The following is a 17259-nucleotide window of genomic DNA, read 5'->3' as shown; positions in this document are numbered from 1 at the left end:
TCTATGTAATCATTCCTGCCCAAGTCACTACCTCCCTATGCTAAATCCCATGGATATTCAAAGACCTCATCCTCTTTTTTATCTCTGCATTTTACCCCACTGACCCCTCTCCCTCCTCTTTCAACTATTTTCCTTCTTTTTCTGACAAACTATCTGATTTTCTTCCACTGTCTTTCCTCATCCTTAGTTCATTCTCTAAGTCCTGAAATCTGTCCCACCATCCCTCATTACTCTCAATCTTCCTCCCCCAACTGCAAGCAAATTCATCCACTCCCATGTTCTAAATCTCTCATTATGTTGATGCTTCCTGTCATGGACCTTCAGAGCAGACTCTGCTCTCAAACCTAAATCCATATACCCACCGCCTCCTGGACACTTTCAGGAGGATGTTCCCATAGGGTTTCATATTCAACGTGTCCTAAATTCATTCCTCATCACTTCCATCCTGAAAATCCTCCTCCCCAACTTCCCCATCTCAGACATAGCCACCACCATCCATCCAGTTATTCCAATAGGGGCACCAGGGTGGCTCAGTCAGTTAAATGTCTGACTCTTGGTTTCACCTCAGTTGTGTGAGTTTGAGCCCCATGTTGGACTCCACACTGACAGTGTGGAGCCTGCTTGAGATTTTCTCTCTCCCTGTCTCTGCCCCTCCCCCACTTGAGCACACACACGTGCTCTCGCAAACTTAAAAGAATGTTGTTCCAACAATAAACCCAAGAGCCAGCTCCAATTCCTCCCTGCCTCACCACTCCATATTCCGGAAACTCAGCACAAATATTGGCACAACTGCCTAAGAGATTTCTCAGATTGATCTACTCACTTCTACCACTGCTCCACTGCAGGCCCCCATGCCTCATCTGGAGAACTCCACAGCCTCTTAACTTGCTCCCTCAACTGTACCCCAGCCCACTCTCTCCATCATGACAGAAATGATCTAAAATACAAATATGACCTTGCCACCTTCCTGCCTGAAACCATTTATTGCCAACCCCTTACTCTCAGAATAAAGTTGTCAACTCCTTGACAAGGTGGCCCCTACCTTAATATGCCTTGCATATGTTCATGCTACCTGGAATCTGGACATTGTCCATTCTGTTCTTCTACCTAAAATACTTGTCACCCAACAGCACCTGACTTGGCTTCTTTTCCCAACTAAAATATCATTTCACGAGGGCACAGACCCTGCCTTTTGCTGTTATTTGCCAGCAACTGGTACAGGGACTACCCCCTTAACACGTACTGGTCCTGTAAGGTCAATGAATGAGTAAATCCTTCAAGTTCACCTAGATAACCCTTCCTTCAAGCTGCCTTTCCTGATACCTCTCCCTTCTCCTAAAGGTTGGGTGTACCTTTTAGGTGTTCTCAGAGTGGCCTAGGCTTTCCCCATGGTAGCATCACCTTACTATTCCCTCACTCATCGTCCCACACTCACCATACCCTCTAACTCTTGCCCCAATTAAAATGTTAACTTCATGGAGGGGGGGCGGGGGGGGGCGGCTCAGTGAAGCATCCGACTCAGATTTCGGCTCAGATCGTGATCTCACAGTTCGTGGGTTTGAGCCCTGCAACAGGCTCTCTGCTGTCAGCGTGGAGCCTGCTTGGGAGTCTCTATCCCCCCCCCTTTCTGCCCCTCCCTTATTCGTTCTGTCTCAACATAAACTTTAAATTAAAAAAAAAGTTAGCTTCATGAAGGTAAGAATTCTTTCTGTTGCAGGAAGAATTGTGAGCTACAGTGAACCAGAAATAATATTGCCTTAAAAGAGGTCCCTGAAGGCAAATGAAGCCAGGCAGGAAGCAGAGACTGCAGGCCCAGATAAAGTGAACCATATACAAAATTCAGGGGTACACTGAGGATATATATGGGGAGATGTGGGGTAGTGAGGTAGTGGAAATACTTAAAGAATAAAGTCATTGAGGCCACACGGCTCCACATGTAACTCACCCATGACCGATTACATAATGCTACCCTCCTTTCATGCAGAAATTCACACAGGTGGGACAGTATCTCCATAGTTTGTAATATTATACTAATTTCCACTGAAATCCCTTGCACATTAAGAAACTGTCTTTTCGACATTTTTACTCATTGTCACTTTGTTTCAAGGGGCCAGACTACATTCAAATAAAAACCTGAGGGTATGGTTAATGCCTTTTATAATGAATAGGATTTCATCAAAATCAGTCAACTCCTTCCAAAGTTATTTAAAAAACAGCCTGTTAAATGCAAAAGACGAAGTACTTAAAACAGAAACCTTCCTTAGTTCAGTCAATTAAACATGGTAACATGCTAAGGGACAAAGCAAATCAACTCTAAAGGTAAACCCAAGCAAAATCAAATATTAAAACTGAAGAAGTTGAAGGATTAGAGATCCTCTTGACAGGCAAGAACGTGGCTTCGCTGGGTCTGCAATCTCTTGGTTATTAACAGCAGACAGCACCACATCAGTCACCAAGTCTGAACCAAGGACCTTTTGCCTGAGGTTAGGTTTCTAAACCATCTACTCACAGCTCATTCAGATTCTTAAATATGATGTTCCCTTTGCTATTTTTCTCCACCTGACTCAGAGCAGGTTGTAATCCTGGGAAGAAGCTGCCTTCTCCCAGGGTAAAGGCAGGCAGCACTGAAGGGGTGACAGGAGGCAAGGAGACTTCCAGGCCTACTGTGTCCTTCAGCCCTTCAGAGAAATGATCTAATGATTGACAATCCATTCAATCCATTTCTGAAGTGGGGCATGGCTCAGAAACCAGAGTATGGTAAAACATGGAAAAACAGAGAAAAGGGGAAAGGAAGCACCAGGGTAGGCCATGCTGCAGAGGCCAGAGTGGTAGTGGCATTGACCCAGCTTGCCTCTGCCCAAGAGGATAGGGATGTCTCCTCTGCAGCAGCTTCAAGGGGCCATCATGGATAAGCAATTAGAAAAGTAACAGTAATTACCACAGATATGACTAAGAGGGCTGCACAACAGGGAGTTCTGTCAAAGCCAGTAATTCTTGCAAATGAGCAGCAGACCCTGTGTGACAAGAGTCTTCCCTCATGAATTATACAGGTGGCCCCGCATAGTACGTTTGGGGCACTGCTTAACCAGAAGGGACCATTCATGGTAGGGACAGCAAGTCCCCAGGAGTTATGCAGACCTTGTGTCCCTAAGAGGTAGAAGCAGAAATCCAGCCTTCATGCCAGCAACTACATGTGGGGACTTGAAGTGGAAGGCCCCCCAGGAACTTAAGGCAGCTGGGCAATTACACAGTTAGGGAGAACTTCATGGAAACAGGACATTCAGATTTTGAGCCTGGAACTTATAGATGCTTGATGGGTAAGTACTCTCCTACTTACCCATCAGGGGGTATTGTGGGGTATTATGTTCTTAGTATTTGGAGACGGGGTCTTTCAACAGAGAAGTTAAGAGGAGGTCATCAAAGTGGGCCCTGATCCTCCATGATTGGTGTCCTCAGAAGGGATTAGACATGCACAGAGGGAAGACCATGTGAAGACCCAAAGAGAGGACGATCTTCTACCAGCCAAGGAGAGAGGCCTCAGGAGAAACCAACTCTGACAACACCTTGATCTTGGACTTCTAGCCCCCAGAACGATGAGAAAATTTCTGTTGTTGAAGCTACTTCATATATGGTGTTTTATTAGAGTATCCCTAGCAAACTAATACAAGGAGACAACAAAAATAAAGACGAAGAACTGGGAAGCTGCAAGGTCATTTGGCCAAAGCTTAGGAAAGAGGAACTAAATTAGAAGAATTTCAAGCAGAACTTGAATCAGATGGTGCCTCTTGACAATTCCTGCTATGTTGGCAGGGTTTGGAGGAAAGAAAAGATGTGGGCAGGCAGAGCAATTAAGGTACTTTAGCAATTCAAAGGGTCGGAAAACATGAACTTTCACTTGAACCTGGGTTATCAGGAGGATGGCAATACCAGTAACCGAGATAAAGAAGAACACATGTGGGGAGGAAGTGATGAAATCCACTTTGGATGGGCTGAGTTTGCACAGATTTAAGGTAGGAAAACAGGTTAAAATCTACCCGCCCGCCCGCCCGCCCGCCCCACCTCACCATAAGCTGATTCCTAGCAAAGCCTGGGGCCACACATGTGCAAACAGATCTATTCCCATTTGGGGCCCCATGTTCACAAGCAGAGATTTCTTTTTAAATTATCCTAACACGTGACACCACAACCAACGAACTCAGCCCTAACGGGATGGTCTTGAAACAGAAGCCCAGTAAGTAGGAACAAGACTTGAATGACTCCACTTTAAATTCAGATCCCTGGTAACTCCCAAAAGGCTCAGCATCCTACTTCACAGTTCTGAGGGGCCAGATTCAAGAATCTCAGGGTGAAGCTGTCAGAACATTCTAATGTTTGCAAATTGTCAAAGTTTAAGCAAGAATCAGCCACGTGGAAAAGACGGGGATGGGATTGGGTATGGAGGGTGGCTCTCACAGAATGTTGTGGTCTTGGACCACTTAAGAAAAACAATCAAAAATCACCTTCAGCACCCACGCCTTCTTTCAGAAAAACATTAAAAAGCACTGCCTATTGGAAAAGAAAGTTGTATAAATCATTTTATTTCATGCTCCATCATTTCCTCAGCACAGGCTTCGGTGACACCTCCTGATTAGGTTTAATTTTAAGCCAGCGAGCACACCACATACCCTATTGTCAGAGAGAGTTCCATTTCTCTCCAAGCCTGATGGGCGACTATTGTAATGTAAAACCCTGGGATTTAAATAACACAAGCGGATTCTATTATGAGAAGAAAGGTTTATATTTTGGAGTCTTTTTCCTTCAAAGGAGCCCAGATACCAAACCATGAATTACCTGAAACAATGGGCTTCAATGATCTGCACGTCCCCATTTCCTTAGGAAAAAGACTACTTGCCTGAAGACCAGGACTCAGTGATCCAATTATCTCTCAGAAACAGTCCCAGGCTCTCAAAATTAATACTGGTTAGGAAAACCGGAGAACGGTGGAGACCTGGCTTACCTCTGATTCCCAGCCTGGCTTCCACCACCAGGACATCTCACCTGGGGTCTGGGGTCCTCCCCTTCCCAAAGGCGTTGGCTCCCACAGCCAAAACTGATTATTATGCAACACCCATGTTAATCTCCAGGGAGAGATTCCCAAGAGGGCTGGAGGCTCACAGTAGGATCACCTCCCCAGGAAACACAAGGAGGAAGCAACTAGGGCCACAGGGAGAAAAACCTACAATCTATTGTCCCCAGGACCTTCAGATATTCTCAGATAACCAATCAAGAGCTGCCCACATTACCCTCCCATGAGGTCTCAGTCTCTCAAAGACCCCACTGACAACATGGGACTCTTACTGATGTCCCTCAAACAAGACACATTTTTTAACAGGACTATGTGCCAGGAGCTAGAGATCAAAGAACTAGTTTCCACCCTGAATGAGCACAAGTCTGGTGGGCAGACAGCTCCATGAAAGAATAGTTGTCCTGCAGTGTGATACACACCGCCAAGTGTTAAGGCAGGACAGAAGATCGGGAGCAATTTCCTTTAGGAGGGGACACTGGCACTCATTTTGAGGGTTCCACCTCAAGTCATGTTTACCCAATGAACTGAGTACTGCACCATGCATAGCCATATATGCATAAGTCTTACAATCCAATTGATCAGACCGTCCCCACGAGATAGAATATAATTCAAAATGAAATAGTATCATTATGAGGGGCCCTCTAGAAAGTTCTAAGGCAAACTGCCCTTGTGCTTCAGTCACCTGATGCCCTTGGCCATAGTACCAGGTCTGTCCTCTACCCAGTCAAGGCTGGCTTAAAAAACATTCACTGCCTTAACTCCCTCTTTAGGAGGCTTCATCCTGCCCCCAGGTTTTCTTGCTTTGATCATGAGAGTCCTTGATTTCAAAAGAATTCTGGGTAACAAATCTAACTATTCAGGAGAGATGGCAGGGCAGTGAGAGGAACCGCATACGCAACCACACATTCTAAATTCTATTGCATAGAACCCAAGTGCAAAAAGATGTTTTCCAACCCACTTAATCTGAACATTGCCCCAAACCTACTTAGTCCGAAATTCAGGGTTTGAGTCCAATAATTTTGATTTCTAACCAACTCCAAAGTGATGCTGATGGTCCAGGGACACAGTTTGAGAACCACTGCTCTGGGGAACAATTTCCTTGGTCACTGGTGGGAAGATGGTGATGACACGACCACCAGAGCAGCTGCTAACACAGACAAAGCAGTTACCAGAAGCCAGAAACTGCACCCGACAACTTACAAGCATCATCTCATTTAATCCTCCCAATCAGCATTCCACAGATGAGGAATCTGAGCCACAAAATGTTAAACAGCTTACCTGATGTCCCAGCAGCCAAAAGTAGAGCTGAGATTTGAACCTAATCTCTCTGCAGGGGTAATAACAACTTCACCTCCCAATGCAGCCCACTGAACTGCTACCTGGGAATTCCGATATGTGACTGGCATGAAACCCTGCAACATCCTGACACCAAGAAAGCATTCACCTTTGAAACCCAGCATTTCCAAACACTTAGTTTGAGTAACAACTCTTCGTGGAATGTCCATCTTTATCACTCCTTCAGCTCTCCAGCACTTCCTCCTCCCATCTGTAGCATCTATAGCCACTGCAGTCTGCCTCCCTAACTCCAAAGAATGCTATGCCAGCTCTTGCAGAAAAGCTCCAGGTTGGGCCCCACTTTGGGGCACACTCCTGCACTGGCTTCCACTTTGGTACACATCCCCGGTTTCTGCCTCCCCTCCCCGACTACACACCCCTGGGATCACTCCCACTTTGGAGTGCACCTCTACATAGTTAGGCCTCCATATAGTATACACCTGTCATTGGGGCTCCACTTTTGTTTACATCCGGTCTTCTAACTCTAGCCAAGAATGAAATAGCACTAAGAAGACAAACCTTCATAGCTCCCAAAGCTTCCCTAGACAGATTGTTGGGAATGATAAAACATCTTTGTGTCCATCAATGGGGAAGACAGGGTACTCCAAGAAGTGCCGCACAGCCCAAACCTCATGCTGGGTAATCCTGACCTGACACACAAAGCTAAGGGTGGCCAACAAGGTGGATCCTGCCCCCTGAACTCCCAAGCTCAGACCATTCAGCTCTCAGATCTGGCCACACCCACACTCCCACCCGCTGTTAGGATCTCATCAAGAGAGGGGAACTGGGACAGAGAAAAGGAACAGATGTGGAGCTTTGCTCTAGCTCAAGGCACAAAGCAGCTTCAAGATGTTTTTCCCTCCTTTCCACCTCTTGTCAATTCCCAACCCTTGCCAAACTGCAGAGATCACTGTTTGAAATTAGAAGCACACGCCACATGCACAGTTGACTAAATTTTTCCCTCCTGATTCAGCAGTGCACAGGAGGAATTTTCACCCCCACAAAAGAAACTGTCCAACAACTCAACAAGCATTCAATGAGCACCTACCACGTGTCTTGCACTGCACACTGATCACTAAGGGGGAAGTTAAACAGTCCCTGCCATTTTAGAGTTCTGCCACTTACATGATACTCATTTTCTCTTGCCCTGCCTGGGACTTTAACCCCTCCTCCCTGTGAAGTGGGGATAATAAACCCCACCTCAAAATGTTATTAAATAGAAGAGTGCTGGGAATATGAATTTGAGACCCCCTTGCCTCTTATACAATTTTGAGGACACAGGAGTCCATGTGATGGCATAAAATTTGGAGTCAAATTGGAAAGGGTAGGGTTTGGGGGAGTCTAGAGCAAGGAGAAATCAACTTTGGTAGAGGGACTGCCTGGAGACTATATATGTTGAGCTGAGGTCCCAAGGCTAGACAGAATTGGGTACAGAAGATTTGAGGGAGGAGGCAGCCAAGAGCATTCTGGGTAAAGAGAATGGATCTAAGACTAGGAAATAAGGTGGCCAAGTTAAAGGGAGAGAAAAGACCAGCCTGGCAAGAAGGTTTGGCCCCCGCTGAGAAAGAGGGACATCAGGGATCTCTGTAAAGACCCAGCAAAGAAATCCAGCTTCAGTTAGAAGCCAGAGGGTCAAGGACAAGACAAACTCTCCTTCCACAAATTTTTGCTGACAGAGAGCACGACATGTTCCCCAAACAACCTGGAGACTCCCACAAGGCTCCATCTGTGCTGGCCCAATGGCTCCTTTTGAGCAACATGGGGGGGGGGGGGCAGGCTCAGTACTCTCAATTTTCAACATCAAAGAAATTAGAAATAAACATTCAATATTTCAGGGACTGGTTTACATTAGAGTAAATCGGCATGGGGAGAAAAATCATGTAGTCATTTGAAAAGATTATCATGAATACTATAGAAACACAGAAAAATGCTTCTGACATGTTAAGTGAAAAACAGCAGAACCCAAAACATTATGTGCACCATTGCCAAGAACATGGTGCAGTAGAGGGAACACAGGCACAGAAAGAACCAGTTGTGATGCTAACTGCAACTTAGAAGCTGGGAGACCATAGGCAGGTTTTACCTCCATTCCCTTCACGATAAAGGGAGATAAGAAAAATGACTTTCCAGGATAGCTAAGGATTTCCAAATGCCTGGCAGAATGCAAAGCTCTATTCCCCCACTTCCACAGTGCTTGCAGAATAAGCTATAGCTCTTTGGATGGAATCAGGTTTTTCAACAGGAAAAAAAAAAAAAGTTAAAACAAAACAGTGAGCTTCCTAAAGACAGGGCCTAGGTCTTGCTATGTCCCCAGAACTCAATAAAAGCAAGATGAAGGTAATGGGATGACAGTTTATTACTACCACTATATACAGTTTAAAAATGCCATTAGGAAATGCCTATCTCTAGCCAATACAAAGAACATGACCACTATCAGGCCATTTCTCTCTGTGGAGCCAACTTTACTGCTCAAGGCACAGAGCCTTGGAGCAAGCATCTATAGATTCACAACACAACCAATCTATGTAGAGATCAGCAGTATCTTTGCACAATGGACATGGGTCAGGTCACGGCTGGTGATTCCAGAGAGAAGGCCCAAAACTTTAAAGATCTCCCAGGACTAGACTGGATCCTTCTCTAGTATGAAAAAACAAGGCAGGGCCTGTCTGTAGCTGGCCAGCATTCAGGTCTGAAGACCTCCTAACCATCACCAGGCAGTGACTAACACTTCCCCTAGGGAAACCGTCCCGACCTCATGTACTCTGAGCACATAACTGTTCAAATGGTCAGTAGGGCTGCTCAAAGGGCCCTACAGGAAAGGACCCACCCTACAGGAAGGCTACCTCTGAGCCATAAAAGCCATTCCAGCACAGGAAAGGAGGAATACCATCCACACTACAGCCGACCCAACCGACTGCCTGCTCCATACCCACCCCCACTGACATCTCAAAAGGACACCCTGAAATCCTGCTTTCTAATGGCAAGAACTCCTTCAAAAACATTTCTGCCCTACTTTAGGTTTTGATCTTCCCTGAAATGCAGATCAACACAAGATAGTTAGAAGCCATTCCATCAACACAACATGAATATGAAAGGGTTCCTGATCTCAGACTGGTTTTGATGGTGGCAAAGAGAAAGCAGGAAAGTACGGGGGCCTCGAGAAAAAGGGAGAACATGTCATCAAAGGGGAAAAGCACATCTAAGAACCAGGAATATAGGACCAGTAAAGACAAGCCTTATTGGACTCAACCATGTTGCTGAGATCCAGCATTGATACCCTGCAGATGATGAGCCACAGCACCCAACACGCAACCAAGAGGAGAGAACTCCCTGTAGACCAACACCAGGTTCTGAACCGTTTGAGGCTCAAAGTGCAGTTATCACTTTGAGGTAAGTGAAAGGTAAGCCCCAATGCCAATCTCCAGGTTCTTCCTCTAACCAGGCTGGTGATAACCCACATCACTCTACAATAGTGCAGAATTGCTTCGCCAGTCCAAGAAAAGCAAAAACTCACTGCCTCCCCTCATCCAACCATTTCCTTCATCACCCACCACTTCAATACACAGAGATGTCACACTCCCCGAAACACACAGACACACACAAGCAACCACTTCAATACTTGCACACCCACCTTAACCAACAGGAATCTAAAAGCAAAGCCAGATGCAATCAAAACCATCCAAAAGAGACTGAAAGGGAGAGAGATGGGGGAAACAAGGCAGCATGCTCTGGGCTCAGGCCCTCTGCACCCTTTATGGCAAAGCCCTAGAAACTGCCAAGGCCTCTGATTGGCTTTAGGTTGGGGAGTAGTTAAGGCAAATAACTAAAGGCTTTTCAATTGATGGTGCTCCCCTAGTGACTCGCTGTTTCTTTATTGCAACATGCTCTCTATAAAAGCCGTTTTCCTCTCGCAGGATCTGCTTGGGCAACATGTGATGTCATCATAAATCATCTTTTTTTTTTTTCTTCCTTTAAAATGTCAGCAGATTTCTTGGAGTTTCTAAAAAGCCAAGAGAGCCAGCACCATCTCCCAATTTTGGCAGAGAAACACATTTTCTTTCCCAAGACGTCTGTCTTCACTTTTTCCCATTGCTCTCCCATAGGAGTCCTGCAGAGATAAAGCCTTACAGAGTACAGAAAGTCACAGAAATCATTTATTAAAAAAAAAAAAAAAAAAAAAAAAAAGCCTTCCTTTCTACCCTTTCCAAATGCAGGCCTTTTCTCTCGCTCCCTTTTTTCCTCTCGTCCTATTTTGGTGCACTTCCAGAGGAAGTGAATGTATAGCGAGCACTTTTAAACAAGGTCTAATACAATCCATGCCTCCCAGACACGGATGCCATTAATCAGAACGAAGGCTTTGTGTGAGAGAGGCCACAGGCTGGATGGGCGCCATGGACCAATAAAGCAGCCAGCCCCCTACCTACCCACCCCACCCCCTGTTGGGGCTTGGCATTCATCCTTCCTTGCCCTACCCCCTTCCCAAGCCCGGTGCCCAATTTTACCCTAACGACCTTCTGCAAAAACCTACCATGGGAGAAAAAGTTTCCTTTCATTCCAAGTTCATTGGACCAAAAAGAAGTCATCATTACTTTAACTGCAGAACCTCAAAAGCAAAAAGAACACCTAACCTAACTCTAAGCCACAGAACTCATAGGGCCATGGCAGAGGGGAGTCTGTTGGTTGCTGAGGCATGGGTCTTATCACATTGGGTGTTTCTCGAAGCAAACCTACTTTCTGGAAGACTTCTTCCAGAAAGATCTCTGCTATGGCTGCCCTACCACCTACATTCAATGGTCACATGATAATGAAGATGGTGGATTCCAAATGGTCCTTTTACATCCGTGGGCCATAGCCAACAGTCTGTCTTATCCCCCTACCCACACTAGAATCCAAACAACTGAGGACAACTGGAGCAAAGGAACTCGGGGGGGGGGGGGGGGGAGAAACACCTACCTGAAGTCCTTTGGGGCTATTGTCAATGTCCTTAAGCACCTCCCTAAAAGCAAATCCTCATGCCTGGTCTAAAATGCCTGACATTCCATCATTAGTGCTGGATTCATTACAATTAGTCACTGGAAATACACAGATATTTCTTGGGGATTTTTACTGCTATCAGTTATTTGCACCTAAGTGTAACTGTTGGTGCCTTAGTAAGGAGGGAGGGGAAAAAAAAAAAAGAACGGAGGCACAGTACACCAACAAGGAATCAAAGCAGATGTAGAACTTGCAACCTTGATAAGTGTCTTATGGCCAATGGCCCCCACAATATATCCCTACACAGGTGTAAGGTCTTCCAGGAACCCATTATATACGTGATGGACTGGCCACACCCTTTGTTCTTCCTCTCCTCTCTGATCCCAGTTCCTTATCAATAAAGGCAAAAGGTAGGGGAAATTTAGGAGGGAAAAGGGAGAAGGACAAAACAAGATACAGAGTGCCGAGGTCTTTGCCTTTTCCCCCTCATTTAGCTCAAGCACCTAAGGAAGGTCCCAACATGAACACTTAATATGTTTGCTGAGTAAACCAGGGACTACTAGCATGTCAAGTGCTGCCCTGGCTGAGAAATGGCAAGCAGAGAAGTCACCTAGCAGGATGAGTAGAGTTGTGGCTCCACCTGTTTCACCCTTCCCTGCCGTTGCTCACGGCATTAGCCCCGAGTGTCTTTCCTCATCCTCCCAAAAGGCTCATCCTATTCCTGTTTTAGATTCAGCTCACACTTGCTACCACCCCAGGAAACCTTCCTCACCACCCCCAGGATCGGCCACCTGCCACTCCACATCACCAGTACCCTCTGCCTTCCTCAGGATTTCATTATTTCATTGGATTGTAGTCCTCAATCTCTACATCTGTCTCCTCCATGGGGATGTCAGCCCGTTCAGTTTTTTGAGAGAGAAAGATCACGAACAGGAGGAGATACAGAGACAGAGGGAGACAGAGGGAGACAGAGGATCTGAAGCAGGCTCCGGGCTAATAGCAGAGAGCCCAACATGGGACTCGAGCTCATGAACCACGAGCTCATGACTTGAGTCAAAGTTGGACACTCAACCAACTAAGCTAGCCAGGTGCCCCAGTCCTCTTGGCATCTTTAATGCCTATGCTTCCACTGGCACATAGCAATCTTTCAGTAACAAATCAACTCAGCCACTGAAAGAAAAAGCAACTGCCAATTAAACCTAAATTATTTCACTTTGGGGTTTGTGCGTGGTTTTTGTTTTTCCCCTTTGCTTTCCATTTCAGAGCAGGTTTTTCTGAGAGATCTATGCAAAGTTTCCCGAATGCTAACATAAGAGCAGAGAGAGAATCCAGGGAGAGAGGAGACAGTTCAGAATGGGAGAGATCCATGTCAAATATGAAAAGGGTTATTAATTCTGGAGTGTTCCCTTTTGTGCTGAACAAACTTCCTGGAATCTATAAAGCTAGGCTACACCACCCAAGATGGAAAATACTGAGGAAGGGGTAGGGCATAGCCTCACTTAGGGTAATCCAAGCCCCCTAATCTTCAGGAGGGAAGGAACTTCAGACTTTACCAGTCCCTTATGCCTACAAAGCTGGCCAGAGTAGTTTGGGGTGGCTTCAATGGATGAAAAGGAGATGGTCAATGAAGACATGTTAGTGATTGCACAACAGCTGAGGATTGAAGCAAAACCACCAGCTCCCACAGCACCCAGAAAAAAGCATGTAGCTTTCCTGTCTCCCCCTACCCTCCTCTGTCAATCTGGCACATGGTGGTATGGTCCCTTGTGAAATACAGAGTCTTCAAAATTTTTTAAGTTTTGATTTTTATAAAATGACCCCTCAACTGCACAGAGCAATTGAACTTATCACATCAAAGAAAAAAGCTCCCATCGCAGCTTTGCCCACAGACCCAAATAAGACTCCACCCCCCTGGAATTTCTGGTGCCTTCACTGCAGACTCAGAGCAAACTGAACATGGGAGGGGATTAAAAATCTCTCCCCAAATAAAGCCAAATACACAAAGCAACAGCCCTCCAAATCCTCTCCTGTCCAACGCCTTATTACTACCTTTTGCGATCTCGCAGCCTCCCTTCTGGAAAGTTTCAAAGTCACCACCAACCAACCCTTTCCAATGCACAATGGCATTTAATAATTGCTTACGGTTCTCGCCTGGGAAGCCAGGCAAGCACCCACAATTCATTACACGTGTGACCTTTCGAGCCCTCAGCCCCCAAATGATTTTCACTCACTTTAATCTGACTCCGATTCGAAACAGATCTGCTGTCAACAGCCTGAATTCTGTAGCCCCATGGATGGGCAGTGCCTACGGCTAATCTTTTAGTGCCTTAATCATAAAATGCAGCACTTCCCCAGCTGTTTTCACCCAAATAGCCAGAAATGGGGTTGAGCCGGGTGTGAAAAAATGAATTATGAACTCCCAAGTAGTATTTCATTAAGCAAGATTGGACGCTAAAACTTTAACTGTGCTCTCAGCAATTGAAAGGTCATTTTATTTAAAAAAAAAAAAAAAAAAAAAAAAAAAAAAACTAAAACAAAATTTCTAACTTAGGAATTTTGAAGACTCTACACTTCACAGGGGAGCACGAGCACACCACCATGTATCAGACTGACGGGAGGAGAGGAGACACGAGAGCAGCGGTCAGCATAAAATGTTGTTTGTTTGTTTTTTTTTAAGCCACGGCCACTTTGGATTTTGCGATGTGATGCCGAGCGCATTCAACAGGTCTACAAACTCACCGCATTAGCCTCAATTTAGTGGGTGTTAATTGGAATCAGAGCTGCAGTCGTTACCACCGACATGTTTCTAAATACTACCCAGTAAATTTTTGTCTGTTTCAGATTCTCTGTGACAGCCGGCAGTGAAAACCCATGAGCAGGCACGTAAAAACGGTCTTCTTATGTATGCAGTCCTCAGGCATACTCACAAAAGGAGGTCTGCGTGTGGATCTGGCCTATGTCTGCACACACAGACATGTGTATGGATAAACACAAGATAGATGCGCATGCCTTGCCCATTTTTAGAAGGCAAACAGGGCAGACATGTGCAAAGACACACATATACTCCGTACTCCGGCAGCTTCCTTTTTTTCCTAATGCACCTCCACAGAGAACAAAATGGGCCTCTCTCAATGTGACAGAAACTGTCGTTTATAGTGAAAGGGGTTTATGGTACAACTTACGGGCCTCTTTTAGAGGGCTGTTTCCCTTCCTTCTTCTCTGGCTTGCCTCACTCCCTTCAGGTAAGCCTTGTTTCAATTTAAAAAAACGAAATTAAAATTTCCTCCAGAACAGAGCATTTAAGGGTCAGCCAGGAAAAGGTCTGCAATACACAGAATTTGAAAGGAAGGAGGAAGGGGCCTAGGGGAAGGAGAGAAAAGTCTGGAAAGAACCATCAGCTTTCATGAGGTCTCAGAAAGATACCACTTTCATTGTTCTAATTACTCATTAGTTCATTAGTTTATGTGGAAAGAGGTGGCTTTGTGTCCAGAGTCATGATTCTAGCCAAAATAAAGAAAAAAGGTGAGTGTCTGGCCCTGAGGCTCCACACATTTCACCCGTCCTTGATGCTCTGATAATCTGAGGATTTGCCTAGATGCCAGAAGTATTGTAACTTTGCTGGGGGTCTAGTCCAATGGAAAACAAACACTACAGTCAGCTTCCACAGCAGTGGCCCAGGAGGAACCTTGGAGGCAAATATGTTTACCAAAGACGAATGACACCAAAGGACTAGGTTTTGGCCCCAGCAGATCCTCATGCAGATCCACCCGCCCCCCTCACATCCTACATATGTCCCATTGATCTGATTAATCAAATGAGTATCCACTAAGGAGCCCTAGTGTTCCACTTAGCACTCTCTACCCACCTGTATCACCCCTCCCCCATGTGTCTTACACACACACACACACACACACACACACACACACACTCTTTCCCGTGGTTTGGTACATGCCTGTTCCTAAAGATACAGCTAACATGTGTGTCCATGTATCACATACACACTTGTACACCAGGCTTGCTGTGTGCCTATTCCCAAATAGGCCACTGAGTTACACAAAAACAAGTTCTGCCAACACACACAAGATTTAGTACATGCTCTTCCTCAACCACACAATCAGTGCATGTGCACAGTGCACGCACATACATCACACAATGGCAACCCCTTCAGAGAAGGCAGGGTACCTTGGACTAGGAGACAAACCTGGCCACTTAAAGCTGAACAAAAAAAAAGTCGGTGCATCCAATCTTTTGAAGGGGCTAGAAACACTTACACAGAAAAAAAGTAACTTTTTGATGTAGAAATCCATCCACCCCAGCCCCCAAAAGACTCCTCTCTTTCTTAACCACAAACACGGTCTTACAGGAGCCACCAGATGCTCTGTGGGAAGAGGACTTGAACTCCTTGATACTCAAGTTGGGTCTGCATAGCAGGTCAGCATCACCTGCTAATTCATTAGAAATGCAGAGGCTAAGGCCCAACCCCAGACCTACTTAAAAAAAAAAAAAAAATCAGAGACTCCGTTTTGACAAGACCCCCAGATGATTTGTGCACACACAGTCCACCCTCCTATATCCAGGTCAGGCTCTCCAGCTCATGCCCAAGTAGAAGAGGGAGCAGGGCATTCTTCCACCATCAGACCTTCTGCCTCCTCACCCAAGACTCCCCTTCTCTTACCAGCAGTAACTTGAGTTTAACAGCACAGCCTCAGGTGTCCAGACTTGCCTGCATCTCTAAACCCACCAGGAGCTCAGTGATACTAACAGTTTTCTCCCCACTAATTGTCTCATCACTCCACAACTGCTGCTTTTTATTTCATTATGCTTCTCATCAGTCTCAGATAGGAATATAACAGAAAAAGAAATTGGAGGGGAACAATTTCAATATTTCAAAACACATGCAAATCAACACCCAGAATCCTACCTGGAGTGTTTTTATTGAGACAATTCTGTGCTTGTCTGAGAGATGACCTTATAATAAATAAATTCATATCTTGCAAAGGTAGATTTTCTCCCCACCTTATAAAGCTAATTATACCAGCACAACATAACATTTTCCTAAATGCCTGATAACCTCATCCTGTTACTCAGGAAATATTATTTTTAAATAGGTGTGATAGATACAAACTGAAACACTCGATTTCAATTCCAGCCCCAATTCCCGGATCCCCTCTCTGAGTAATTTAAGGACTTCCTCCAGATAGTTTTTCATATTCTTTTAACTGACATTTTATCTTTATACAGTATCTCACAGAATGAGCACGCACTAAGACAATGACAGCCAAGAAGGCCTGTCATTTCTCATTCCGACAAAGACAGATGTCTTACACTGGCTTATGCCAATAATAGATCCAACAAAAAACAAAAGAGACTACACCTGCCGCTGATGTAAAGGCACCAATTCACATTTGTGACACTCATTTGTCAATTAACAGATTTCTTCCATTGTTGACACACGAGACTTAAAAGATGTGGGCTCGAATGTGATGAATTAAAAAAGACAGATGAGTAAGCTATGAGCTGCAAAGTAATGCTATAATGTGCTTTAGATATGAATATCAACTGACACCCCTGACAGGCCATACAAGGTTTTATTTCATTTTGCACCGTATCCAGGCTTCATACTTTGTCTTCTTTGTTCGCTTTTCATCAAGCTCCTAACATCTCATTCTGACAGCCAGAGACATTTAAGGCACTTTCGTTTCAAATGCAAGTTAGCGTACTTGATTTGTCATTAAAATGCAAAACGATTGCTATTGCAGGTAAATGTAGGTATGCTTAAAAGGTTGGATCTGCGAAGGAGAAGCTCAAAGTGGTTTGGGTTCCTCTCCTAACCCCTCCACAAGAAGCAAGACAACGGGGGGGGGGGGGGGGGGGGGGGGGGGGGG

At 45.2% G+C, this 17259-nt stretch overlaps 1 protein-coding gene across 8 annotated transcripts in view; it reads right to left on the bottom strand.

Moving 5' to 3' along the window:
- LRMDA (leucine rich melanocyte differentiation associated) overlaps positions 1 to 17259 on the bottom strand; it is a 576509-nt gene that overhangs the window by 533727 nt on the left and 25523 nt on the right. The gene's annotated exons all lie outside the window — the stretch shown is intronic.

The sequence above is a fragment of the Panthera uncia genome, chromosome D2 (assembly GCF_023721935.1).
Source record: "Panthera uncia isolate 11264 chromosome D2, Puncia_PCG_1.0, whole genome shotgun sequence".
In the NCBI taxonomy this organism is placed as follows: Eukaryota; Metazoa; Chordata; class Mammalia; order Carnivora; family Felidae; genus Panthera; species Panthera uncia.
This window is presented reverse-complemented; position numbering and strand designations above follow the sequence as displayed.